General features: G+C 41.2%; 1 long non-coding RNA gene across 1 annotated transcript in view; it reads right to left on the reverse strand.

Moving 5' to 3' along the window:
* Nucleotides 1-19,999: 19,999 nt before the first annotated feature.
* The window catches only part of LOC129147714 (uncharacterized), a 135,318-nt gene continuing 128,260 nt past the window's right edge, over nt 20,000-27,057 (reverse strand). The window contains exon 3 of the long non-coding RNA XR_008554982.1: nt 20,000-20,013. This is a non-coding gene — a long non-coding RNA (uncharacterized LOC129147714). The remainder of the gene's footprint in view (nt 20,014-27,057) is intronic.

Raw genomic sequence — 27,057 nt, forward strand, 5'->3', positions numbered from 1 at the left:
CCTATTGTCTTAACTCAATGTTTTGGTAGCAGACAGTACAGGGGGTTCTCACACAGTACATACTTGATAACTCATCAAATATTTGGGTATATCCTTGGTACTCTCTATAGGTTTTACTTCTGGGCAAAATATACCAACTGCATTGGAAAAGCTCCAAGAGATCAGAGGTCCTCTGTTTTATTCAGTCCTTTATCTCTAGCATCCAGCATATCATCCTATCTAATAAAAGAGTAATATGCAAATTGATCATACCTCTGCTGCACCACAAGCCACACCCACCAGCCAATCAGGAGTGAGTATGCAAATTAACCCGACCAAGATGGCATGGCCACAGAGCTACAGCAAGCAGGAGGCTTGGGTTTCCCCGGCAATGGAGGAAGCCAAGCTTCCCTGCCGCCCTGGCCAGCCCAGTCTTACTCTCAAGGCTACAAAGTTTCAATTATAGAAGATAAATAAATCCCAACAAAAATGGCTGTGGCCACAGAGTGAGCAGGAGGCTTGGCTCCGCTCAAGGCTACAAAGTTTAAATTATAGAAGATAAATAAACCCCAGATACCAGGGCCTCCACTTGGGTCTCTGGGGGCCATGGCCAGTCTGCAAACCACCACAGGCCCCTCACCCAGGCCGCCCCACACCCCAAGGGAACCCCCACCCTGATCTGGGACACTCTTCAGGGCAAACCAGGTGGCCCCCACCCATGCACCAGGCCTCTATCCTATCTAATAAAAGAGTAATATGCAGATTGACCATCACTCCAACACACAAAATGACTTCCCCCATGTGGTCAAAGATGGCTGCCTCCATGTGGACACAAGATGGCCACGACAAGATGGCCAGCATGGAAGGGCAGTTGGGAGGGAACAGGTCTGCAAGGGAGGGCAGTTGGGGACGATCAAGCCTGAAGGAGAGGGCAGTTAGGGGTGACCAGGCCAGCAGAGAATGGAAGTTGGGGGCAACTGGATCTGCAGGGAAGGGCAGTTGAGGGGGACCAGGCCTGCAGGGGAGGGAAGTTGGGGGGACCAGGACTGCAAGGCAGGGCAGGTGGGAGTGACCAGGCCATCAGGGGAGGGCAGTTGGAGGCGATCAGGCCTTCAGGGAAGGACAGTTAGAGGTGACCAGACTGGCAGGGGAGGGCAATTAGGGGCAATTGGGCCAGCTGGGGAGCAGTTAGGCATTGATCAGGCTGGCAGTGGAGTGGTTAGGGGGTGATCAGGCTGGCAGGCAGAAGCAGTTAGCGGCAATCAGTCAGAGGCAGGCGAGCAGTTGGGATCCAGCAGTCCTGGATTGTGAGAGGGATGTCCAACTGCCTGGTCAGACATCCCTCGAGGGTTCCCAGATTGGAGAGGGAGCAGGCTGGGCTGAGGGACACCCTCCCCCCTGCACGATTTTTGTGCACTGGGCCTCTAGTTTCATTAATAATTTAAAAATACACAGAGGTGAGAAATGAGAAGAGCTACCGGAAGATTTTAGATCCTACATGTAATAAAAAATGATTGAGAGTGGATTACTAATAATGAAGTATAGATCAACTGAATTCAGAGATAAATTGACAGGCAGGAACAAGTTCTATTGCCTAATAAGCAAATGTGAACCTGCTTACTGACATCATCTCATATTTATGCAAACATTGGAATTAAGCTTATCCATCCATGAATACATTTTTTACAAAAACACACAAGGCAATGACATGACACTACATATAGAAAACCCTAAAGATTCCACTAAATAATTACTAAAACTTATAAATGAATTCAGTAAAGTAGCAGGATACAAAATAGATATTCAGAAGTGGGTTGCATTTTTATACACCAATAATAAACTATCAGAAAGAAAACTATAAAAACAATCCCATTTAAAATTACATCAAATAAAATACCTAGAAATAAATTTAACCAAGGAGGTAAAAGGCCTGTACTCAGAAAAGTCTAAGCCATTGAAGAAAGAAATGGAAGAAGATACAAATAAATGGGAGTATTGCTATGCTCATAGAAAAGAAGAATTATCATCATTAAAATGTCCATACTAGCCAAACCAATCTATAGATTCAATGCAATCCCTATCAAAATACTACTGCCATTTGTTTGTTCTTTAATAGAATTAGAACAAATAATCCAAAAATTATATGGAACCACAAAAGACCCTGAGTGGCCACAGAAATCTTGAGAAAGAACAATCGGAGGAATCACGCTACCTGATATCAAACTATACCATAAGGATATAGTTATCAAAACAGCATGGTTCTGGCATAAAAACAAATGCATATATCAATGAACACAATAGAGAGCTTAGAAATAAACCCACACATATGCTGTCAATTAATATATGATGGAGAAAAGAACATAAAATGGTGTAAAGTCAGTCTATTCAATAAATGTTGTTGGAAAATTTGACAGATACATGCAAAAAAATAAAACCAGACCACCTTCTTGCATCATATACAACAATAAATTGAAAATTAAAATAAAAACTTAAATGTAAGACTCAAAACCATAAAATTCCTAGAAGAAAACACAAGCAGTAAAATCTCTGACATCTCTCTTAGTAATATTGTATGTATTCGATATATCTTCTCAGGCAAGGGAAGCAAAGGAAAAATAAACCAATGGGACTACATCAAACCAAAAGTTTTTTTTTTTACAGAAAAAGAAACCAACAACAAAATGAAAGGACAACTTACTGAATGGAAAAATGTATTTGCCAATGATACATCCAATAGGGTGTTAATATCCAAAATGTATAAAGAACTCATACAACTTAATATCAAAAATACTCCAATTAAAAAGTGGGCAGAGAACATGAAGAGACACTTTCCCAAAGAGGACATACAGATGGCCAACAGATATGAAAAGATGATCAATGTCATTAATCAGATAAATGTAAATTAAAATCACAATGAGATATCACCTCACACCTGTCAGAATGACTGTCATCAATAAATCAACAAGTAAGTATTGGGAGAAAAGGGAACCCTTGTGCACTGTTGGTGGGAATACAGATTAGTGCAGCCACTATGGAAAGCAGTCTGGGGGTTCCTTAAAAAATTAAAATTGGAATTGTTTTATGATACAGCCATTTCATTTCTGGATATATATCTGAAGAAACCCAAATTACTAATTTTAAAAAAATATATGCACCCCTAAGTTCATTGTAGCTTAATTTACAATAGCCAAGATGTACAACCCAAGTGCACATTAATAGACAAGTGGATAAAAAAGTAGTGGTACAGCCAAGTACAAGCATGGCTCAGTGGTTGAGCATCGATCTATGAACCAGGAGGTCATGGTTCAATTCCCAGTCAGGGCACATGCCTGGGTTGCAGGCTCAATCCCCAGTAGGGGATGTGCAGGAGGCAGCCAGTCAATGATTCTCTCTATCATTGATGTTTCTATCTCTTTCTCCCTTTCCCTTCCTCTCTGAAATCAATAAAAATATAAAAAAGTAATGGTATATCCTGAGGGAATATGCTAATTGATTGTCACACCCTCACAAAGATGGTGGCGCCCACAGCCAATAAGGAAGGAAAATACTAATTGACTGCCACAACTCTCAAAGATAGCAGTCCCCTCAGCCCCCCAGGGCTGGCCTGAGGTGCAGGCAAGCCTTGGATGGTGGCTGCCCAACCACCCAGGGCTGCCCGAGGCTCAGGTAACCAGGGCCAGCCGAGGCTTGCACTGCTGGAGGTGGCAACAGCAGTGGTGTGATGGGGGCATTGCCTTCCCCTGATCGCCAGGTCTCCTCCCACCCCTGAGGGCTCCCAGACTATGAGAGGGGGCAGGCTGGACTGAGGGACCTCCCCTCCAGTGCATGAATTTTCATGCACCGGGCCTCTAGTGTGTGTGTGTGTGTGTGTGTGTGTGTGTGTGTGTGTGTGTGTGTGTGTGTATAAAATGGAATATTACTCAGCTATAAAAAAGAATAAATCCTTAACATTTGTGACAGCCTGGATGGAAACAGAGAGTATCATGCTAAGTGAAATAAGTCAGATGGATAAAGATAAATACCATATGATTTCACTTATATGCTGAATCTAAAGAATAAAATAAATAAACAAGCAAAATAGAAACAGACTCACAGATACAGAAAACAAACTGGTGGGTTGACAAAGGGGCTAAGGGTTGCGGGGATGAGTATAAAGGGTAAAGGGATTAAGAAGTTCAAATTTGTAGTTACAGAATAGTCATGGGGATGTAAAGTACAGCACAGGAATGAATATATATATATATATGATAGAGAAATATGCTAATTAACTGGGATGCTGTAACGGAGGAGGTTGAGCACCCAGCTTCGGGGGCGCAGTGGCAGGGGCCTCCGTGTGCCTGTGCTGGGGGAGGGCCTGATCAGTAAGGGCCGTGGCTGCTTCAAGGGCTGGAGAGGGAGGAAGGGCCAGACCAGCAGTGGCCGCAGCTGCTGCAGGGCCCAGGAAGGGAGGCAGGGCCCAACTGGCGACTTGAGGGTGGGCGGTGTTGTGTGAGCTGGGCTCCTAGTAGTCAATAATATGACTATGTATAAGTGCCAGGTGGGTACTTGAAATATCAGTGATATCACTATGTAAAGTATATGACTGCCTAATCCTTATGCTGTACAACTAAGACTAAAACTAAATAATATTGAATACAAATAGCAATTTAAAAATAAAATTAAGTTTGATGGTATAAAATCTGTGGCAAAAAAATAATTTATAAGTGTGCCTTTTCTCCCCATTTTTAAATATATTGTCAAAATTTAATAATACCACATCCATATTTAGATGTAATCTTCATCTTGGGTTAATACCACTTGAGTTAACCAGAACTCAAACCTCTAGAACACATTCCTATGTTTGCTTTTTATTAATTCCTCTTAACACCTCTTTATGTTTTACATTCTTTCATAGCTCACCATTTCTTCATGGTCTATAAAACAAGATCATGATGGGGGATTCTTTAGAGCAAAAGGTTGTATTAGGGAATCAGAACTATGCAGAACACTTGACAATAATTAAAACTACAAGGCTTTTAGTAAGCATTAGCCTAATTACTTGTGCACATTGTTTCCTTTAGTTCTGAAAGATATAACATTGCCTCCTTTTACAAATGAGGAAACTAAGTTCAGAGAGGTTAAGTAATGTGCCCAAGGCTACACAATCAATAAGGAGCAAAGCTGTGATTCAAATAATACTAAACTCAAATTAATGATCTAAACCAGAGCAACATTTCACTCCTTTATGTATTTTTTAAAACTTTCCCTTGAGTTAAGAATAAGGACATGGTGCTACAGAGAGGTGAGTGGTTTATGCAAGCTCACATTCACTGTTAATTTCAAGTACCTAGATCACCCACCAGGTGACACAGCATCTAGGGGAAAAGATGGCTTCTAATAAAATCTGCTTCTTTCTCAGGGTCCATTTTCCCCTGGAAACCATTGGAGTTGGGGTTGGATAAGAAGTAAATGCAAACTAGAGTATGAGGCATAGAGAGAGAAGGAATGAGAGCTTGAATCTCTAATTATTTGCTCTTCAGCTCTGCCCTCCAGAGTGTGACCCCTACATTTAGGAAGCAGAGAAGAACTAAACAAAAACCTCTGTTGCTTCAGCATTTTTCTTATTAGTATAGCTTTAACAGCAGCCTCTGTAGTTGGGGAACATGACAATGGAAGGAAGAATGCAAGACCCTCTTAATAATGGAGAGGAGTCATCTGGGTAGTCCCTTGCCTAACAAACACTAAATCCTTTCTCTACCTACAGCAAAAAATAAAATGAAAACCTACAAAGCCCACACCACCACCAAAGCCACAGAGAATTTTTGCTGAGTTGTACAAGCAGAAGACATTTTGCAGAACACATTTGCATTTGAAAGTACCAACACATCCTAAATGTGCAGCATATGCATAGATCTGTGCAATAGCAATTAGGAACAGAAATAACCAGTGCAACTGAATTAGAGTTGATGAGGTTTTAATGTTCGAGGCAGCGTTTCCTTTATATGACTAATCCCTATACATTCTTGGGGTTTCAGATTAGATGTTGCTCTTTCGACAAAGTTTTCCCAGACCCAAAGTCTAGGCCATGTCCTCAACTGATGAATTTCACCTTGTATATCTCATCCTCATAGCATTTCCTTCCTGAAAACAGTATTATCAGCTTACTTTTTGTAGGCTTTAAGAGAGGTAGGAGCAAGTCTTATACATCAGATCACTAGTATGTCTCACAATTCCTAACAAAAGTAGTTGCTCAATAAATATTTTGAGTATATTAAGAATTAATAAACATAGATTGAACATGGGATGATTGCTTATAAAAACAAAATATATTTAATTCTGATATCAGCTCTAATTACAGATTGTCACAAGACCAGGATGTGATGCAATAAGTGGTTATATAACTGAATCAAAAATATAGAACTGTGAAAAAGGAAAATAACAGGTCCAGATCATGATGATGTCATTACACTCATACTGGATAAGAATGCTAATCAAACTCTGTTTATGGAGGCATTGGTAATTGCATAACAACTGTGAACTGGTATATACCTAATCTATCAATGCTATCTATCCACCTATCCATGTGTCCATAAATCTATCTAGCTACCCATTATCTAGCCAGCTATTTATCCATTTGTTATCTATCAATAGTCTGCCTGTTTAGCTATCTATGTATCCCTACATTTATCCAGCCAGTCAGCCAGCCTGGTAAGCAAAATTCTAAAGATATCTCTCAAGATTTCCATCCCCTGGTTATTTAATCAAACACAAATCTAGGTACTTCTGTGAGGGAATTTGAAGATGTAATTAAGTTTCTAATCAGTTGCTCTTAAAATAGGGAAAGGATTATTCTGGTGGGCCCAATGTAATCACAAGACCCCTAAAATGGCAGAAGAGGAAGCAGAAGATATGAGTCAGAAGAGGAAACAGGAGAGATTCCAAGAGTAAGAGAGACTTGACTAACCCTTGCTTGCAGGGAACATAGAGTCTTACAACCACAAAAAACTGAATTCAGCCAAAACCTGAATGAGCTTGAAAGGGGCTTCAGCTATAGAGCCTCCCACAAGGGACACAGCCTGACTTTGGACTCATGGAACTGGTAGCAGAGAAACCAAACTAGCTGACCAGACTTCTGACTACAGCACTATTAGATAAAAATATGTGTTGTTTTATGGTAACTTGTAACAGCAACAATAGAAAACCAATAAATACACCATACATCAATTTATTAGATACCTATTTAGCTATTACATATCTATTATCATTTATTATTTTTCTAACACTTACTATCTATCAATCTATCACTTATGCTTACAGTTTTCTATCACTTATATATTACTAGAGGTCCGGTGCACAAAATTCGTGCGCGGGGGTCCGTCAGCCCAGCCTGCACCCTCAGGGGATGTCTGACTGCCAGTTTGTGGGAGGCGACTGGTGCAGCCCTGCCCCCCATCACCACCGCTGGGTGCCTCCCTTTGGGGACAGCTCCTGCATTGGACGTCTGCCTCCTGGTAATCAGTGAGTGTCATAGCAACCAGTTGTTCCACCAGTCCTTCCCCCATTCAGTCAATTTGCATATTAGAGTTTTATTACATAGGATTTATTACTTACCTATTATCTATCTATTTATCTATCTATCTATCCATCCATCTACTTTGTTACCTGAATTGGTTCAGTACCCTTAATAACAGCCTTCTCTCCCTGACCTCCTATCCCTGACCCAAACACACATACTTTCCTTCTAGGTAAGGCTGTGGCAACTACCAGAAAGCCTGGATGGTAACTCCTTAGGCTATGAGAACTCTTTAATCTGCACTTGTCCTGGTATCCTTGTCTCTTCCCATAGAATCACATCTAGCTTCTGCCCTCTGCTTGACCTTCATTCAAATAGTCTACTGAGCCCTTGGGTCCTGACCACTCCAGGATGCTCAACTCTACCCAAGTGGTAAGTACCCATTACCCTATCCATAACTAGTCCAGGCTTAGTCACTCTAACCAGTGACCGGTATCCCAAGGTCACGACTGTCTGAGAAGGACCCCAGAAAGTCATCAAGACATAGTTCATTTACCTCTATAAATAGGTTCAATTTTGCTCTCAATGAATCTTTTCTCTTTATAAAGACCTGATTTCAAAAAACTCTTTCCACTATTAATAGGAGATACAAAAAGCAAGAGACTGTCACTTATAGACACTATTCTGGTACTAAGAAGCATGACATCCTAGGGAATGGTGCCAGCACAAGGTCAAGCAGTCTGTTGAGATGTGTTACCTCTCACAGCAACAATTAAGCAATATTTATTTCTAAAAGATACTGTGTTGTCCTTCTAAGATCATATACCAGAACTGAAATCCAACTTTATAAAAGAAAAATAGATTTTAACTATTGAAGCCCTAAGAAATATATCTTACAACATATTATTTAACACAATATTAGATATGAAGATTATATCTAAATGTATACACATATGCATATTAAAATATATAAATTTTGAGTCCTTGCCTCATACTAGGCATCAGACATACATACTTTTACCTGCATTTCCTTCTATAATCTTGACAGCTCTATAAATATGTCCTGCTATTATCTGCATATACATGATAGGTAAGAAACTTTCCCAAGTTAACATAGCTAGAATATAACCAAGTTGAGATGTAAACCCAAGGATTGTTCTCTCAATTACTTCATTACATTTTTTTACTTATCATGGTGAGAATAACTGAGTTGCTCCTTGGATTAACTGTGTCACATCCCTGGCCCTCATTTGTGAAATGGGGAGATGGGCCTTGTGCTCCCTCAGGCTCCATCAGGACCTAGTAGTCTGCAGTTTCTTGGAGCCACCCTCTGGTTGGGTCCCTCTTTAACCATGATATGGAAGACAGATGCTAGTTAGCATGTATGATCATTGTATTTCTCTTTTCCATGCTAACCTCCTGCTATAATGCATATCATTATCCCTCCCTTTTTTCTAATGATCACCTGACACTCCATTTAGTCCCCTTGATAATGCTCTTCTTTCCAAAGGTACAGAAAGAACAGCTTCCATGGTGACTTCTCTGTATCAGAGGGCATGTCAAGATCTAGAGAGAACCCAGCTAGCATCCTGTTCTGCAGCAGGTAGATGCATGAGGCCAACATCAACAGCAGAAATAATCCAGGTTAGTGAGAGGTAGACAGATTGACCAGCTCTTGTTCTTTATCAAAGAAGAGCTGGGATGTAGCTGCAATACTTGCTTCTAGCAACTCTCTTTAGGAACGGTGCCCTCTGACCCTGAACCACCAGGGGAGTAGCACAGCATGATGTTGAAGAGTAAGTGCATTTCATCTAAGTCGCCAACTTCAATCAATTATGAGTGAGCTCCTGGAGTGCTAGATGAAATGTACTAGAAGATAGATCTCAATTCAGCAGGAAAGAGCACTAATCAATTAATGATGTCTGCCAGGGTCAGAGGGTTTGAAAAGAGGCACCAAGCTTGCTGCCTACTCACAGACCCTACAAAATCCATGAAAGTCACAAGCTAAATATGCCTAAATTCAAATCTCAGCCTTTACTAGTTGTATAATACTGGAAAATTTTCTTAAGTTTCCTGAGTTTCAGCTGAAATGGAATAGTTGTCAGAATAAAGATAAGGGGAGTGCTTGGTAATGACCCACTAACTTGTTAGTAATTATCATAAGTTTCCCTAGTTAAAAGACAATGCAAAAACACTGGTAAATATAGCCAGGTGGAAATGTTTTCCTTCTCCTCATCCATTGGCTTAGGGCAGAGGTCACAAACTGGCAATCACGGGCTCAATTTCACCATTATACCTATTTTATTTGGCTCATGTTGTTGGCTTGAAGAGTGTCTAAATAATTCAGAATTAATTACAAACTTAGTTCACATTTTTTTAAAAACCATGTATCTCAGTTCTTTGAAAAGCTTTATCTGACAGCATTGGCCCAATTCCCATATGGCAACAATCCAGTGGCACTCCCTTTGGAGGGTTCCTGAACCCTTTTTTCTTCTCCATTTTCATTGTGATATATGTCAGATATTCAGAAGAATACATAAAATATACACACAATTTAAAGAGTAATTATAAGGCTAACATCTATGTAACCAAGTCCTGGACAGCACCCCCAGCAAACCCATATGTCCTTCCAATCACAGCCTCTACCTCCCTCTGTAGAAATCACCATGCTGATCTTTGTGATAATCATTTTCTTGCTTCTGATCATATTTTACCATGCTGGTATGTATTCCCAAACTACATAGTTGGGAGGACTATATGAAAATAAATTTGTATCAAATGTCTTCCTTTGGGCCTAGCTACTTTTACTCAACATCATGGTTAGGAGATTCACCAGGGTTGGCAGATTCCATTTCTTTTCATTGCTGTGTGGGTCATTCACTCTTCAATTTCACTCTGTGTCCTCTGTCTACTAGTACCTGGCCCTATTATACGCATTTGCATTTGTGCTTTTATATCAGGACATAGGCTCCCCTGATACAGAGAAATAATTACCACTATAAGCATGTTCCATGCTCTGACCACTCCAGCCAAGATTCCCAGCTTGTTCCACAGCTGCACCATGAACTCAGCTTGCTGATATCCCCATGAAACTTCAACCTAAAAAGTCTCAATTTGTCCTATTCCTACTCCATGCCCTCCTCAATTCTTAGTGACTTCCCCAGCTTATCCAGTAAGTGATATGGCAGCCAAGGCTGACCACCCTGCTTTTACTGGTCCCTTTTTCTCACTAACGGATTAAGAGATCAGTGAAGCCATAGCCAGACCACCCCTCTAGTAGCACATCAGGCAGCTTATAGCAGCTCTGTCCATGGCCTTTTGTCATTACCTTGGCTTTATGAGTCTTCAGCCAGCTCTCAATCTATGTTGGCAGCTCCTCTGCCAACACAATTTGAATTAATCTGTCAAGTAAAATTTTGTGAGATAATATATCAGCTGCATTACTTAAGTAAGATCTATGACTTCTACTCTGATCTTTTCATCTTTTAATTTAGCCATTCTATCAATAAAAGCAATCAAGTTTTCGTGGCAAATTTTTCTTTATAAATCAGGTTTATGGGTCATGGATTCACATTCTTCTTGATGTTTATGGATTTTCCTAATATCAGCCCCATTGTTTTATTACAATGGAAGTGAGACATCTAAAACAATGAGAAGTGTTTTCCAATATACTTTTGGCTATAAAAGTCAGACTCTGAATTTCAGGAATGCTGAAGGGCTTTACTTGGCCCAAGTCTTTGTGGTGAATAGAGGACAAAGCTCTCACCTCTCAGGTTGGCATGCAAGACTGGTTCTTTGAATACCTAATCCCAGCCAGCCTCCCCAGTTTCATCCCTCTCATGCATGAATGACATACAAGGCACTTGTGTGTGATGACCATTAATCCTTTTTTCTCTCTCTGCAATACCCTGGTATCAGTTAGAACTCCAGGTTGTAAGTGACAGAAAGCTAAGGTAATGACATAAAGTGGCTTAACATAAAAAGAAACCTAGGAGAAACCAAGATGGCGGCATAGGTAAACACCTAAACTGTAGCCTCGCACAACAATTTCAAAAATACAACTAAAAGTCAAAACGGACATCATCCAGAACCACAGGAAAGCTGGCTGACTGAAACGCCCACAACTAGAAGGAAAGAGAAAACCACAAGGAAAATCAGAGGAGCCGTAAAAGCCTGAGGTACGGAGACATGGGCTGAGACTCAGGCACGCGCGCGCGGGGAAGATGGAGCTGGAGAGGATGGGGCTGCTGAGTGCCTGGCCAGCGTTCTCTAGTGGGAAGGAGATAAAAGCTCCAGATTGCACTAAACCCCAGCTCCGACTGCACTGAACCCCAGTTCCGGGCGAGATCCTGGGGACCCAGGCTCATACTGGGGGAATCTGGGCTGTAAGGCAGAAACTCAGGGGAGCGGCGAAAGGCAGAGATGGACTGTTGACTGTGCCACTGAATTGCCTTAGCGGGAAGGAGACAAAAGCTCCGGACTGTGCTGAACCCCAGCTCCGACTGCACTGAACTCCAGTTCCGGGTGAAACCCTGGGGATCCAGGCTCATACTGGGGGAATCTGGGCTATAAGGCAGAAACTCAGGGGAGCGGCGAAAGGCAGAGATGGACTGTTGACTGTGCCACTGAATTGCCTTAGCGGGAAGGAGACAAAAGCTCCAGACTGCGCTGAGCCCCAGTTCCGACTGCACTGAAACCCAGTTCCGGGTGAGAATCTGGGAATCCAGATTCATTGGGGGAGAGACTAGACTGTTTGGCAGTGGGCAAAACTCCAGGGCGCCTTTCTCTCAGAGGTGCTTTCAGGGAGTACAGAGGGACACTGAGGGACACTGAGACTCAGGAACCTCATAGGGCGGGGCTGACGGGAAGCCAAGGCTGTAGGCTCCACCCTGAAACTCTGCCCCATCAAGCTGAGCACAGAGGCTTTTACAATTTTGCAAGTCTAGTTGAATAAGGCTGTCTCCCGGCGTAGACACAGCTGATCCTCACAGATAATTGGTCTGGAGGTCAAATTCTCCCAGTGTACCAACAGCAATCAAGGATTAACAACACCAAGACTTTGCACACAGCCCACAAAGGGGGGTACCAAGAGCGACTACCTAGGGAGATTGGGGAAGCCGAGCTACTGGCCCCTATAGGTCACTGACCACACAAAGCCACTCCATCAACACAGGGAGGCAGCCAAAATGTGAAGACACCGAAGCAGGTCATGAATAGAAGAGATGGAGGAAAGTAAACTAATGGACGACACAGTGTTCAGAACCACATTTATAAGGTTACTCAAGAATCTTCTAAAAACCGCTGATAAACTTGAAGAGACCTTCAAGGACCTTAATGAGAATACCAAAAAAATGGAAAAGGACCAGTCAGAAATTATACATACACTGTCTGAAATAAAGAATATACAGAAACTCAACTGTAGATCACCGTACCCCAAGAGTCAAACCAAAGATCTGGAACATGAGGAAGCAAAAAACACCCAACCAGAGAGGCGGAAAGTAAGAAGAATCCAAAAGTGTGAGGATAGCGTAAGGAGCCTCTGGGATGGCTTTAAGCGTACCAACATCTGAATTTTTGGGGTGCCAGAAGAAGAGAGAGAGCAAGATACTGAAAACCTATTTGAAGAAATAATGACAGAAAACTTCCCCCACCTGGTGAAAGAAATAGAATTACAAGTCCAGGAAGCGCACAGAACCCCAAACAAGAGGAATCCAAAGAGGACCACACCAAGACACATCATATTTAAAATGCCAAGGCCAAAAGACAAAGAGAGAATCTTGAAAGCAGCAAGAGAAAACAGTTTGTTACCTACAAGGGAGTACCCATAGACTGTCAGCTGATTTCTCAACAGAAACTATGCAGGCCAGATGGGAGTGGCAAGAAATATTCAAAGTGATGAACAGCAAGAACCTACAACCAAGATTACTCTACCCAGCAAAGCTATCATTCAGAATTGAAGGTCAGACGAAGAGCTTCACGGACAAGAAAAAGCTAAAGGAGTTCGTCACCACCAAACCAGGATTATATGAAATGCTGAAGGGTATTCTTTAAGAAGAGGAAGAAGGAAAAAAAAAAAGGTAAAGGTAAAAATTATGAACAACAAAAAGACATCAAATACTTACCTACCAACAAGTGAATCTAAAAATCAAGTGAATAAAAAAATCTGAAGAACAGAATGGACTGGTGAATATAATAGAATCGCGGACATAGAAAGGGAGGCGACAGACAATTCTCAGCGGGAAGGGGGTCAGAGGGGTGCAGGAAGAGATTGGACAAAAATCTTACACCTATGGATGAAGACAATGGCGGGGGGGTTAAGGGTATGGGGTGGGGTGGGGAATCAGGTGGAGGGGAGCTATGGGCGGGGGGGAGAGGAACACCTGTAATAATCTGAACAATAAAGACTTATAAAAAACTAAATAAAAAAGTAAAAAAAAAAATAAGAAACCTATTGGCTCATGTAAATGAAAAGCCCAGGGATAGCACCGACTACTGACTTCAGGTATTCAGGTTCTAATTGATTAGGACTTCATCAAAAAGATCTTCCACCAGCCCTTTTTGCCTTACAATCTCATAAATTCTTGTAATTTCTCCAATATCTCCATCTTCTCACTTCCAGTCCTAAAATATAGTCTCTTTGGTATATTAGATGGCTTTTCAAAATTCTTTACTCCTTATGTGTTATAGAATTATACATCTATAGCCGTTCTCAGCCAGACATTTGGCCATGTCTAGAAACACTTTTCATTGTCATAACTTAGGGGGTACATTACTGAGGCTGGGGTGCTAACATCTAATAATACACAGGACAGCCCCCACTATAAAGAAGTATTTGCCTCTAAATGTCAATGATGCTAAGGCGAGCCCCTTGTTATGTGAATTCACAGTGGACATATTTCTCTCCTCCATTAGATGCAACAAAAATGCTCAGTTTGCTGCCCAGGCCCAAATTGGCTTGGTCCCACCTGGCTTGGAAACATAGTATATACAGGAATGCTATACACAACTGTGTACAAGGTGTGTCCAGTCGAGGGGTGAGTGGGCTAACCTGGGTCACACTGATCGGAGTGCCTGCAGAACTGTGTCCAAACACAGAGGACATCTTTCCCCATTCTCATGGATTCCCAGCAGTGGCAGAAGAGGATGCCAGGCTCTTTCCTGCATCCGTGGCTAAGTTTATATTTATTTTTAAGATTTCTAGATAGTTCATGCTATCCTTTAAGGTCTTAAGAAGGGCATGATGACCTGTTGCATTAGTGTACAGACCTGGTAGATGGCAACTGTGTATGGATGAAAAGGGGTTATTTACAAGTTAGTGACTAAAAGTAACTTCACAAAGTATTCTGATCATAAATTTCTAACCAGGTAGGTCATGGTGGGTAGTCATGCCTCAGAGCTAGAAAAGGTTTATCTTTGCCCTAAGCAAGCTCTACATCTATGTTAACACATCTTTCAAAATGCCAGAAGTAATTCTCTTTTCCAGAACCATCAGAGGTGTAACCACCCTCAAGAAAGCACATAATCCTAACTATCCTGTACTTTGCTTTCTCTTACCTTTATGAATTCCTTACTTTCCCTCCTTAATTCCACATGAATAGAAGAAGCTCATTCTCCAGAGTATCCTGGCATGTCATCAGTTTGGCTCAAATAAAGTCATAAAAACTCTCTACTGGTTTGAACATGTGATTAGTGGGTAATTAGCTCCTAAGCATCATTTCTCTGTCCTCCACCTTCCAACAGCCTCACCAGAAAGCTCAGGCCCTTCTAAGAGGCAATGTCTATTGTTGCAGAGTGAGGATCTTGACAAACACCATGGTAGTAGGCAGAAGTCTGACTCCCCTCAGGCTTTCCATCCCCTGGGATGCATGCCCTGTATAATCCCTGGGATAAGTATAACAAGAGATCACTCCCATGCTTATGTTATACTATAAAGAGATTTTACATATGTAATTTTGTCTTGAATCAGTGAGTGGGCCTGACCTAGTCACAGGAACCCTTTGAATCTGGGTCTAGAGGTCAGTAGCAGAGGAAAGCAGAGCTTCACAGCACAAGAAGGATTTGACATGCCATTGCTGATTTGAAGATGGAGGGGCCCGTGTGGCAAAGAATTTGGGTGTACCCTAGACAACAGGAAGAAAATAGGAACCTCATTCCTATAACCACAAGGAGCTGAATTCTGCTAACAACAAGAATGAGAATGGAAGAAAATTCATCCCTAGAGCCTCCAGAAGAGAACTAGTCCAGCCAACAACTTGATTTCAGCCCTGTGAGACCCTAAACAGGGAGCCCAGTCATATGGACTGGACTTCTGACCTATAGAACACTAAAGCTAATAAATGGGTGTTATTTAAGCTGCTAAATTTGTGGTCATTTGTTACACAGCCGTAGTAAAGTAATACAACCATGAATAGGCCTCTAGTCACAGAAAATACCTCAGGCCCTTTGATAATACCAAAATATTTACTTTCCACTTATCCCCATTTTCTTTCCACCCATACTGTAAGTATGGATGATTTACCTGAGGTCGTGCAAGCTCGGTCACACCTGAATTAATTTATTTCAGCATAAAACCAAAGGAATTTACTTTTTACAGAGTTAAACCACACTTACCTTTTACACTCCATTAATACTCAAGGTTGTGCCTAACCTTAATCACCTAGTAATGCTCATTTTAAGAGCTTAAAGCATATAATTTCTGAAACAAGATGCAAATATAGTAAAAAAAAAAACAAAAAAACACACACACAACAAAAAACAGTCACCCTAATGCTGAACTTCACCTGGGTACAGCAGGATTCCACAGGTTACTTAGTATTCAGTTCATCTCCACCAGAGGCTGTGAGTCTGAATAGAGATGATGTCTCAGGATTGTTAAACATAACTTCAAAATGCCTGCCTGAAATACATTCTGGTTGCTAGAAGATGTAAGATATAAGAGGCAGGGTGGCTCTATGCTGATGTAACTCTTCCTACTGAATCCCTAAGCTTAGCCAGAGTAAGAATTTTAAAGTATTTGGGCCAAATGTTCATTTACTTGCAATTTGAGGGATATTTAAAAAGTTATCCACTAGGTCCCAGTATAATTTGAAAGATATATTGAAAAGAAGTATTGAGACTTGGGAGAATATGTTTTGATCATAAATTAAAATTTCATAACACCACTACAGCCTTTTTTATGGTACTTTGTCTGCCTGTAAGGCATTTCCCTTGAGTTCAGCTGTACCATTTACATTTTTAATATTCAGTTGTTTCTAACTCATGCCCAGACTTTTGACCATGTTTATATTAGAATCTAAAGAAGAGTACTGGCATTTTCCAATTGTTTGCTACAGAATGCTTCTGCAAATTGTTTTTAAACGGATCATTGCACAAAAATACTCCTTTTCTCTTGAAAACATTTTTGTAAAGGGGTAAAGTTCTGACCAATCATTAGCATCAGAAAAGTTATAGTTATAACATATATGTCGTAAAAGAAAAGATTGACCATAAACTCTTCTGGATAATTAAAAACTGAGAGAAATTATATTTGTTCCATAAAATGAACATAAACATACCACATATACGGATTATAACTGCATTCAATATAAGTCAATATATTGGATATTTGTTAACAATTGGGCTTGTTTTTTAGATTTAGAAAGACTTTTTTCAAAAGTTGTGAATGGTCTATTTTGTGTTTAAAAGTATCTTAGGAACTGTTGACCAAATGCCATTCCCTCCCTCCCCCCCTTGTAAGATTCCTGGAGCAAGGGATAATGTTCAGAATCATATTAATTGTCACAAAACTACCCTCAACTCAAGAACTGTTTCTTTACAACAAAACATTGAATCAACTAATGAGTTTGCATGTATATGTGCATGTGTGTGCACACACATAGGAGAACAAGAAGTTCACTTTCTCCTCTTCAGAATGTCCTGTTTTTCTGAAAACAGTGACTGAGAGCATGTGATTTAAAAAAGGCCAATCAGGTTTCTTCACTGGGATTGAGATACAGATGATGGAATAAAGAAATTGCCTTTATGTTAGTATGAGTAATCTGGAGCTGCTAATAGCCATTGTTACCAGACACATGGAAAGAACGTACCTGCTGAATGAGGAGAATCAGAAACAAGCAGAGAGAACAGAAAGGGTATGGGTGGATGGATAGATGATGGACAGATGGGCAAATGAATGGATGAGAGGATGGATGATGGTAGATGAATGAGCTCTCCCTTATCTTTCCTTAAGAGGTGCCAAAAACTGTCCCAAAGCATAAATGTGTCTCTTTCTAATCTGACATACCACTTATAGACCATGGGCTCTAATCAAATTCATACTTTGACTTGGTTTCCCAGTAGTAGCAACTTGAATTCTCAAAGTCCCATGGAGATTTTAGTGAGCCCCTTCAGCAAGAAAAGGGACATAATGTAGGCACTGTCCTCCACCAGCCTTCAAACCCAGCACCATAACATCCAGGAGAACTGGGTCATACTGCATACTTCCAGGAGGTAAATGGGGTCACTGTCGTTGAACCAGGTGATAACCAGCTCCATCCTGTGACCACTCTTTGGAGCAACTCTCTCACCCTTCATCTGAGTCTTTTCCAAAATAGATCCTTAGCTTCCCATCTAGTGCATTCCATGGTGGCCTTTCCCCAGTAGTTCCTAAAGCATGTACAGACTTTAGGATGAACACAGCTTAGGCCCAAGCTGGAGTTCTGGCAACCTGTGCTCATTTTATTTTTTGCCACTTGCCTCTCTGGCCTTTGCTTCCAGAATCTAGTATATGATGTGCTTGCTGGGCCAATCACTGGGCTGTGGAAGGATGACTTATAATTTGGCCTATCAGCACTTATTTGGGACTTCTGAGCCCAAACAGAAGACAAAGCTTGCTAAGTATGGGGAATGATTTAAAGTCACCTTCTCAAAACATACCATCTAAGCTTGATGTGTAGAACTTGTTTGTATCCAAATTCAAACAAATCCAAAATAAAAACACCATCTATGATCCAATCAGGGAACTGAATAATGACTTGATATTTGATGTTAACAAGTATGTATTATCATTTTTTGCATGTGATATTGGTATTGTGCTTTTTAAAGAGTTCTTATCTTTCAGCAATACATACTAAAATATGTGTGGATGAAATGATACAATGACTGAGATTTGCTTCAACATAAACCAGTCAAGCTGAGAGATGGAGAGAAGTAGGTGGGAATAGAGATAAAACACATCTGCTAAAAATTGTTGAAGCTAGCTAATGTTACATGGGGTTTTATTATACTATTATTTCCACTTCTGTCTATACTTGAACATTTTCATATATATATACATATATATATATATATATATATATATATGTGTGTACACATATGTATATGTATATATATGTGTGTGTGTGTGTGTGTGTGTGTGTGTGTGTGTGTATATATATATATATATATATATATATATATATATATGCCAAGCGACCAGAACAATGGAACAACCAGAATGACTGGAACAACTGGAATGACTGGTCACTATGAAGCCCACTGCGGCGCTGATCAACCCCACTCAACCTCCCTTGGCTGGCCCAGCCCCCGACCACCCCCCACCCCAATCGGGGCCGGGCCAACTGGCCAACCGCCTGTGGCCCCTTTCCCCCGGCCAGCCCCACCCCCGGTCATCCCCTGCTCCCCAATCAGGGGTGGGGCCAGCTGGCCAACCTCCTGTGTCCACCCCCTCTCACTGGCCCAGCCCCAAAAGCCCCCCATTGGGGCAGGATGGTCGGACCCCACCCATGCATGAGTTTGTGCACTAGGCCTCTAGTAAAAAATAATTACAGGCATCTCAGGAGTCTCCTTACTGTAAGCAAGTGGATATATCTACATTAGCATTTCCCAGATGCAAAAAACTTAGTTGTGCAGGGGAAACTATTTTAAAATATCTAGTTCCATAAAAAATATACAGGAAAGTCAAGCTCTGTACACCATGCAAAGGCAAGCTAGACAAAGTAATGATCCATCAAACCACAAAGATCTAGAAAATGTTTGTTCATATGCAAACTAAACAAAAATTTTAGTAACATCCCAGCTCAATTCAAACCACTATATCTACAACTTCTAGAGTTGTGGTTTCTAATTAAAGGCAGAGAGACAGGCACCTTAAATCTATCCAATGACCATAGGGACCTTAGGAATTACTCAAATCCTTCTCAGGTGGTCAATTTAAACTTGATATTGTGGGCTTTCAATGCCACCAACCACTTCCCAAACATTACTAGTTCAAACATATTCATCATTGTATTAGTCAGGATTCTCAAGAGAAACTAAACCAATAGGAGATGAGAGAGAGAGAGAGAGAGAGAGAGAGAGAGAGAGAGAGAGAGAGGAGATTCATTACAGGAATTGGCTTACTCAGTTATGGAGGCCAAGAAGTCCCATGATCTGCCATCTGCAAGCTTGGAGAAGCAGGAAAACCGGTGGTGTAATTCATTCTAAGCCCAAAAGTCTGATAATGGGGATGATGTTGTAAATCCTGGTTTGAGTCCAAATGCTCAAGAACCAGGAATACTGATGTCCTAGGGCAGAAGAAGATAAATGTCTCAGCTCAAGCAGAAATAGTGAGTTTGCCCTTTCTCTTCCTTTCTGTTGTTCAAGCCCTCAACAAATTAGATGATGCCCACCTGCTTTCATCAGGATGATCTTTACACAATCTACTGATTCAAAGGTTTATCTCTTCTAGAAACACCCTCACAGAAACACCCAGAAATAATGTTTTACCAACAATCTGGGCATCTCTTGGTCCAGATAAATTTACACATAAAATTAGCCATCAGAATCACATTAGAATAATGCATTCAAGGATTCTTTGTGTGGTGTTGGAATGATGCCTGGTTTAAGCCCATGTCTTTCTAAGCAGCAAAATAATCCACATGAAGGGAGGGCCTAGGAGCCTGACATATATCTGCCTCTCCCTCATTTATTTCTAACAAATCACTGTGAGTGTATCATTACCACCCTCTCAGAAAAGGAGTCTCTGCTTGGTTTTATACACAGGCAATAAAAGAAATCTTTGAAAACTGTGTGGTAAATAACTCCACGGTCTACCGTGCATCATTTTTATTGACCACAAGGAAGATGTTATCTGTGTGGCAGGACAATCATGTAAGCATGATTGGACACAGAACCTTTTGGAAATATTTGGTTTTATTCTTTACTTGGATCTAGCAGGGCTCAGTGAGAGAGGCAGATGATGTAGTGAGCAGAGTTCAGTCCTGGCTCCGCAGGAGGAGTTGTCACTTAAATATCTCTGGTTGCATCCCTGGATGTAGGCATTCCCTCCCCTGCCTCTTGTAGTCTCTGGTAATCACAGCTCTGGTCTGCTGTGGACTCTGGTGACCCTCACCTAGAGCAATGGAGGCCCATATCCAACAAGGATACAATTTTCCTCCTGTTTCTCAAATCCAATAATCAGGTAAGATGGGCCCACTGAACCATGTTTCCCCAAGCTCCTCCCCAGCCTCACTAGCTTTGTCTTTCCTCTTTATTTAAAATCTATACCATGGTTCTCAGCCTTCAGTTGTATCAGAATCACCTTGAGGACTTCTAATATCACATATTTCCAGCCCTACCCTCAAAGGTTCTGATTGAGTAAAATTTGCTTTTCAACTGATAGCCAGGTAGTACTGGCCTGAGAGCCATCCTTTGAGAAGCACAACTCTAGAGCTCTCCTTGAGCCTTTTCTTGAATCCTAGTCTCCTTGGTTGGTACCTTCTTCCTCCTTGAACCTTGGTCTTAATCCCAGTTGGCCAAACCAGAAAGATCATGACAGGGATTAGCCTAATTTTGCTTCAAGACTCCTATTGGTTCACTGTGAGACCTCTACTTAAATATCACTTCATTATCAACTTTGAAAAAGATTAATTCTCCATACCCTCTAGGACACGGTAACTTAATTATTGCTACTGCCTCAGTGTGTGCCCTAGAATTGGGTTAAATTCCCTTAGTCCTTATCCCACCCATCCCCAGCTCTCTTCTTGCCCTGCAGCCCCGATACTGAGGCCCTATGTAGTAAACAAGCCAACAGGATAGTATCCCAACCCTCTGTACCTCTCTCTACTCCTAAGAGCATAGATTCCAGGCTGCTGACCTGATTATGGTGTCTGCACTGCTAATTTGTTTTTATTTTATTGCAATTATTGTTATTATTAATAAGTGCTCTTCCAGCTAAGAGGTCTCAGTTCAAACCCAAATGTATAAATTATCTGGGAAGAATTTCGTCTAATGCCTTTACTCCTCTGGGCCTCAGAGGTAGAAGAAATAATGTAGATGCTCAGGTTCTGACTTCATGGGGCCGGGAAGGAACCCAGGCATTGCCATTTTCTCAAAGCCTCCTTGGTAATGTAACCATAGTTGACAGCCACTGGCCCCCTATTTTCACAAATAAAGAGACTAAGACTCAGAGATAACTGTGACATGTCTAAGTTCCACGGACAGATATTGGGATCTGGCACTAGGATTCTGGCCTCCCAATTCCTAGTTTAGAGATCCATGCAGAAATGGGAACAGATGCCACCTTCCCACTCCAAGGCAGGCCAAACCTGAGCAGTAGTCATCTCACTTGGCTGTGAAGAGAATGACAGAATTGCCTGAGGAGCTTGCTGGGTACATAATGCAATATACAGATCATGGATCATAGTAATGTAAGCTTGAAAACTATATGACTCTGTTAAACAGTGTCACCCAAATGAATTTAATCAAGAAAAATAAAAGTGAAGATCTGAAATCTCACCCAGACCTCCAGGTGCATAGGAATCCCCAAGTGGGACAAGGAAGAGAGGATGACTGGAGTGACCCCTAGAGGTCCAAGTGTTCTATCAGCAAGCTCCCTCTTTTACCTGAGTTAAAAGGTGTCCTGCTAAAAAGAGGGATTTGCCCTCCATTTTCAGGCTGTGAGGCTCTGAATAAACCTCATACCTGATTCTGACTGAGGCTCCATATTTGAGGCCCTAGCTTGGCATTATGAGCCTCACCTCACTTCCCTCTTTCTCCATCTTCCCCAGCTGTGGAGGTCGTGTGCCTCTCTTACAAAGAATCAGATTCCATCACTGCCAGGCAAACCTTCAGAGGCCTTCTATGCCCACACTAAAGCAACCCAGCCTCTTTCTCATTATACACACTATTAACTATAAAGGCTTCAGGGGCTATTAGAGAGAAACAAAAGTTCCCCCAGTGGCTTCTATGGATGGTCTGAAATGTTTGTCATTGGCCTCAAATAACAGGATTTCATTGGAACATATAATTTAGCCAAGTCTGAGCAGGCCCATGGCTCCTCACTGGTTTATTTATGTCATTTACTGGGAGCTTTTTCTCGGTCAACCGAATACATGATGGAAGCACACTGTTAGCCTTCAAAAATCAGAACCACATTGTTGTCCAGTAAATATGTTCCTGCTCTTTCATAGAGTTTTAAAATTGTGCTCCATTGAGGAAAAGAAAAATCGTGAGTGTGAGAGCATGGACCAAAATGCCCCCAAGATTTGGGGAGTGTCATCTGGCGTTCTGGTATCTCTCAACAAAATGCAGCAATTTATTTGTGGAAATCCCATTATAGTTAATAGGAGCTAAAAACCATTTAAGAAGATAAGGATGTCTAGCCATTTCGAGATTATTTTGTAAAATGTGTCCTGCTAAAAAGAGGGATGAATTTTGCAAAGAACATCACAAATCTACTCATACCAATTCAGCTCACATCAAACAATTAAAACTAAATAAATCTGATACCAGTGCTGAATGCTACTTTAAATCTCTCTTTAAATACACCAAGCTTAGAAATTCTCAATTCTAGGAAAACATACACTGCACACTTAGACATCAATGGCTATTCTCAGGAAGCCATCTCTAAGCAAGATAATTGGAGCCTGGTTGGCATGGCTCAGTGGTTGCGTGTCAACCTATGAACCAAGAGGTCACTGGTTTGATTCCTGGTCAGGGCACATGCCTGGGTTGTGGACTTAGTCCCCACTGTGGGGCATGCAGGAAGTAGCTGATCAATGACTCTCTCTCATCATTGATGTTTGTATATCTCTCTCCCTCTTCCATCATCTCTGAAATCAATAACAATTTTTTAAAAATAAGCAAGATAATTGGGCCAAAATTTTAAATTAACATGAAGGAAGATAGTACTGTATAGAAATGGAAATTTCAAACATAAAATACTTTCAAACAGTAGTAAATCATATCCTTTAACCTGTCTGGATATGTTTAGTGGCATCTTGAATAAAGATACAAAAAGAAAGTTTTTCCAACTTACAGGGGAAACAAAACTGTGTGAAATAAGTGATCCAATAGAAAATAAAATAAAGATGAGTCACATTGATTTTGACAGTCTTTAAAAAAATGTATCCTTTACTGAAGTAATTCTATTCTACCTCTAAAAATTGACTCTAGGAAAATAATCCTAACAACATTCGTTGGAAGAGGAAATAGAAAAAGAAAACTAAATGCATAAAGATGTTCAATACAGTCCTATTTATAATAGAAAAATTAATCATAGCTTACAAATATTGGACAAATGTTTCAATACATTATAATATACTAGAGGCCCAGTGCATGAAATCCGTGCACTGGGGTGGAGGGGGAGGGGTCCCTCAGCCCAGCCTGTGCCCTCTCATAGTCTGGGACCCCTTGCTCCTTACCTAAGCCAGCAGTCAGACATCCTTAGTGCTGCCATAGAGGTGGGAGAGGCTCCCACCGCTGCGGCTGCACTCACCAGCAGTGAGCCTGGCTTCTGGCTGAGAAGCACACCCCTGTGAGAGCATACTGACCACCAGGGGGCAGCTCCTGTGTTAAGCATCTGCCTCCTGGTAGTCAGTGCACATCATAACGACCGGTTCGTTCTGGTCATTCTGCTGTAACGGTCACTTAGACTTTTATTATATAGATTCACTCAATGAAATATAATGCTACAATAGTTATGGAAATTTACATAATAACAAAAGAAGTTCTTATTTTATTAAGATTAAAAATCAGTATGTAAAATATAGAATCAAAAGTTTTCTAAACATATAACAGGGAAAAATAGCTAGAAAAGATACTAACATGTAGTAGTTTATGCTTTGTTTCATGGTCATGATTCCCACTAAACAATCATTTATTCTTTCTACCATATAACACTTAATAAATACTTACTTGGGCCTGCACCTAGGTGATGAATTTCATTTTCTTTTACTTCCTACTTGTATGTGATTCACAATTTCTTTTAATACATATGCATGAGGTTCCATTTGCCTGAGAGGATACACTTATAATAGTATTCTCTCACTGAGCTTACAAACTAATACAGGCTCTCTTCTTTCTTTTAAATTGCAAACCCTGTTAGTTATAATCTCCTCAGGTCATGTGGGACCTCTGCTCTTTCTGCTTCTCAGCCCAGAGAGATGCTATTTACCATATGATTACAGGCCCACAATGGAGGCCCACTGACCACTGCAGATTTTCTGGGATGTTTCTGTTTCCTCTTTGAATGCCCTCCTCAACAAACAAGAAGATCATCTCCCCAAACCAACCTCCCAATCAGGTACATGGCCTATCAATACCATCCTTGATAGTATATGGGTTAACATATGTGGTAAAGAAAGGTGTTTACCACACATCTTCTGACCAACACTCTCCAGGCCATGTAAATCAGGGCTTTGTGGGTTACAAGTACCTGAAACATTCTCAATCTAGACCCCAGGTCCTTAGCACATGCTGTTTTCTCTTTTCAAAACACTCTTCTCCCAGGTGTCCACCTGTCTCAATTCATCATTTACATCCTGCCTTTGCTCAGATTTCCCCTTCTCAGGATGTCTTCTACAACCACATTACTTGACTACTCCCACTCACACCTCATCAAACACTACCCCTTTTCCTGTTTTTATTTTTCCATTGCACTTATCTTTTTCTTGCCTATATTTCACTTGTCTTATTTACTGTTTCTCACTCTCCCACATCTCCGTTGCAGTATCCTCTGGAATACAAAGTCCCAGGAGGGCAGAGATATGTTTATTTTTCTTTTCTGTACTTGCAACCCAGCCCTAATAACAGTGTCTGGCACATTGCAGGTACTTAATAACATTTGAGGAATGAATGATAAATAAATGATAAATAAATGGTGCAATCCTGAGAAAAACAGTAAGCCACAGCAATCAGTAGACATTTGCATACACTATTTCACTAGGTCCTCTAAAGAACTCTGTGAGATTAATAATGCTATATTCATTTTACAGATGAAGATATTGAGGTCCAGAGAGGTGAAATGGCTTGTCCAACGTCATTTAAGTAGTTTTCTACAGTCACCATTACAAAGAATCACAAACAAAAAGGCTTAAGCAACAGAAATTTACTGTTGAATTAGGTAAATTGGAGGCTAGAAGTACAAGACCAAGGTGTTGGTGAGGTTGGTGCCTTCTGGCCCATGAGGGAAGAAACTTTTCCAGGTTTCTCCCTCTGGGTTGCACACAATCTTCCTTCCATGTGTGCTTGTGTCCAATTCCTCTCCTTTTAAGGACACCAGCAAGATTGGATTAGGGTCCACACATATAACCTCATTTTACCTTCATCACCTCCAAAAAGACCCCATGTCCAAATACAGTCACATTCTGAGGTACTGGGGGCTCTTCAACATATAAATTTTCAGCCCATAACAGATAGCAAGCATGTGGCAGAGCTATAATTTGAACGTGAGTCTCCTAACTCCAAACAACATCCATCCCACTTCACTGTGCTCCCATCTACCCCAGGAAAACCCCTGACCTACAGACATGACAACCACCTCCTCACAATGGACCATCCACACTGCCCCCTTTCCTTCCATGGCAGGGATTCCTCTCTCCTCTGCCCACGCATCATGGCCAAGCCAGACAGCTCAGTTCACACTTCCTGGAATAATAGCATGTGACCCAATTTCTCTCCAGTCTTGAATCTCATTAATCCAATTCCTCCAGTGGTTCAGATTCCATTGTGAGTCGCATGGGGATCATCCTCTCTGCTATGTCATGTGCACAGAGCATCCTTCTTCCAAATGGCTCCTGAGGCAGTGCACAGGCTCTAGAAATCCACAGCCCAAATGATCCCCTCAGGAGCCCAAGATGCCTGGAACAGCCATTCTGGAAGGGTTGGTCAGGATTTGTGAGAGTCTCAGCCTGATATGACCAAGGCTCCCCTGCCACCCAGCTGCTCTATCACCCTGACTCCCTGAGGTCATCATGTTTCCTCTCCCAAATCTGTGATAATGCCTTTTTTTTCCCCCACTTCCTCTTCAGGGACATTTATTCAGCTCTCCCATAATGTTTATTCAATCCTGAGCATTAGACAGTCTTCCCATTGATAAGACACTATCATCTAAGGCTCAGACCAGGCCTAAGCAATGACCCTTTAATGTTTCATTGTCACTTAGCTCAGATCTGACATCGCTATTAAGAAAGCCCAATTACTGAAGCACAAAGCCGTCTCTTTCCACCATCTAAATTTATAATCAAATTAGACCAGGAAAATTGATGTGACCAACTGGTTAATGATTGATCATTAAGAAAGCTTTAAAGAAAAATCTATTTGGTGGGCACAGTCAAGCTTTGGGGCAT

This window comes from Eptesicus fuscus, chromosome 21 (assembly GCF_027574615.1).
Source record: "Eptesicus fuscus isolate TK198812 chromosome 21, DD_ASM_mEF_20220401, whole genome shotgun sequence".
Classification (NCBI taxonomy): Eukaryota; Metazoa; Chordata; class Mammalia; order Chiroptera; family Vespertilionidae; genus Eptesicus; species Eptesicus fuscus.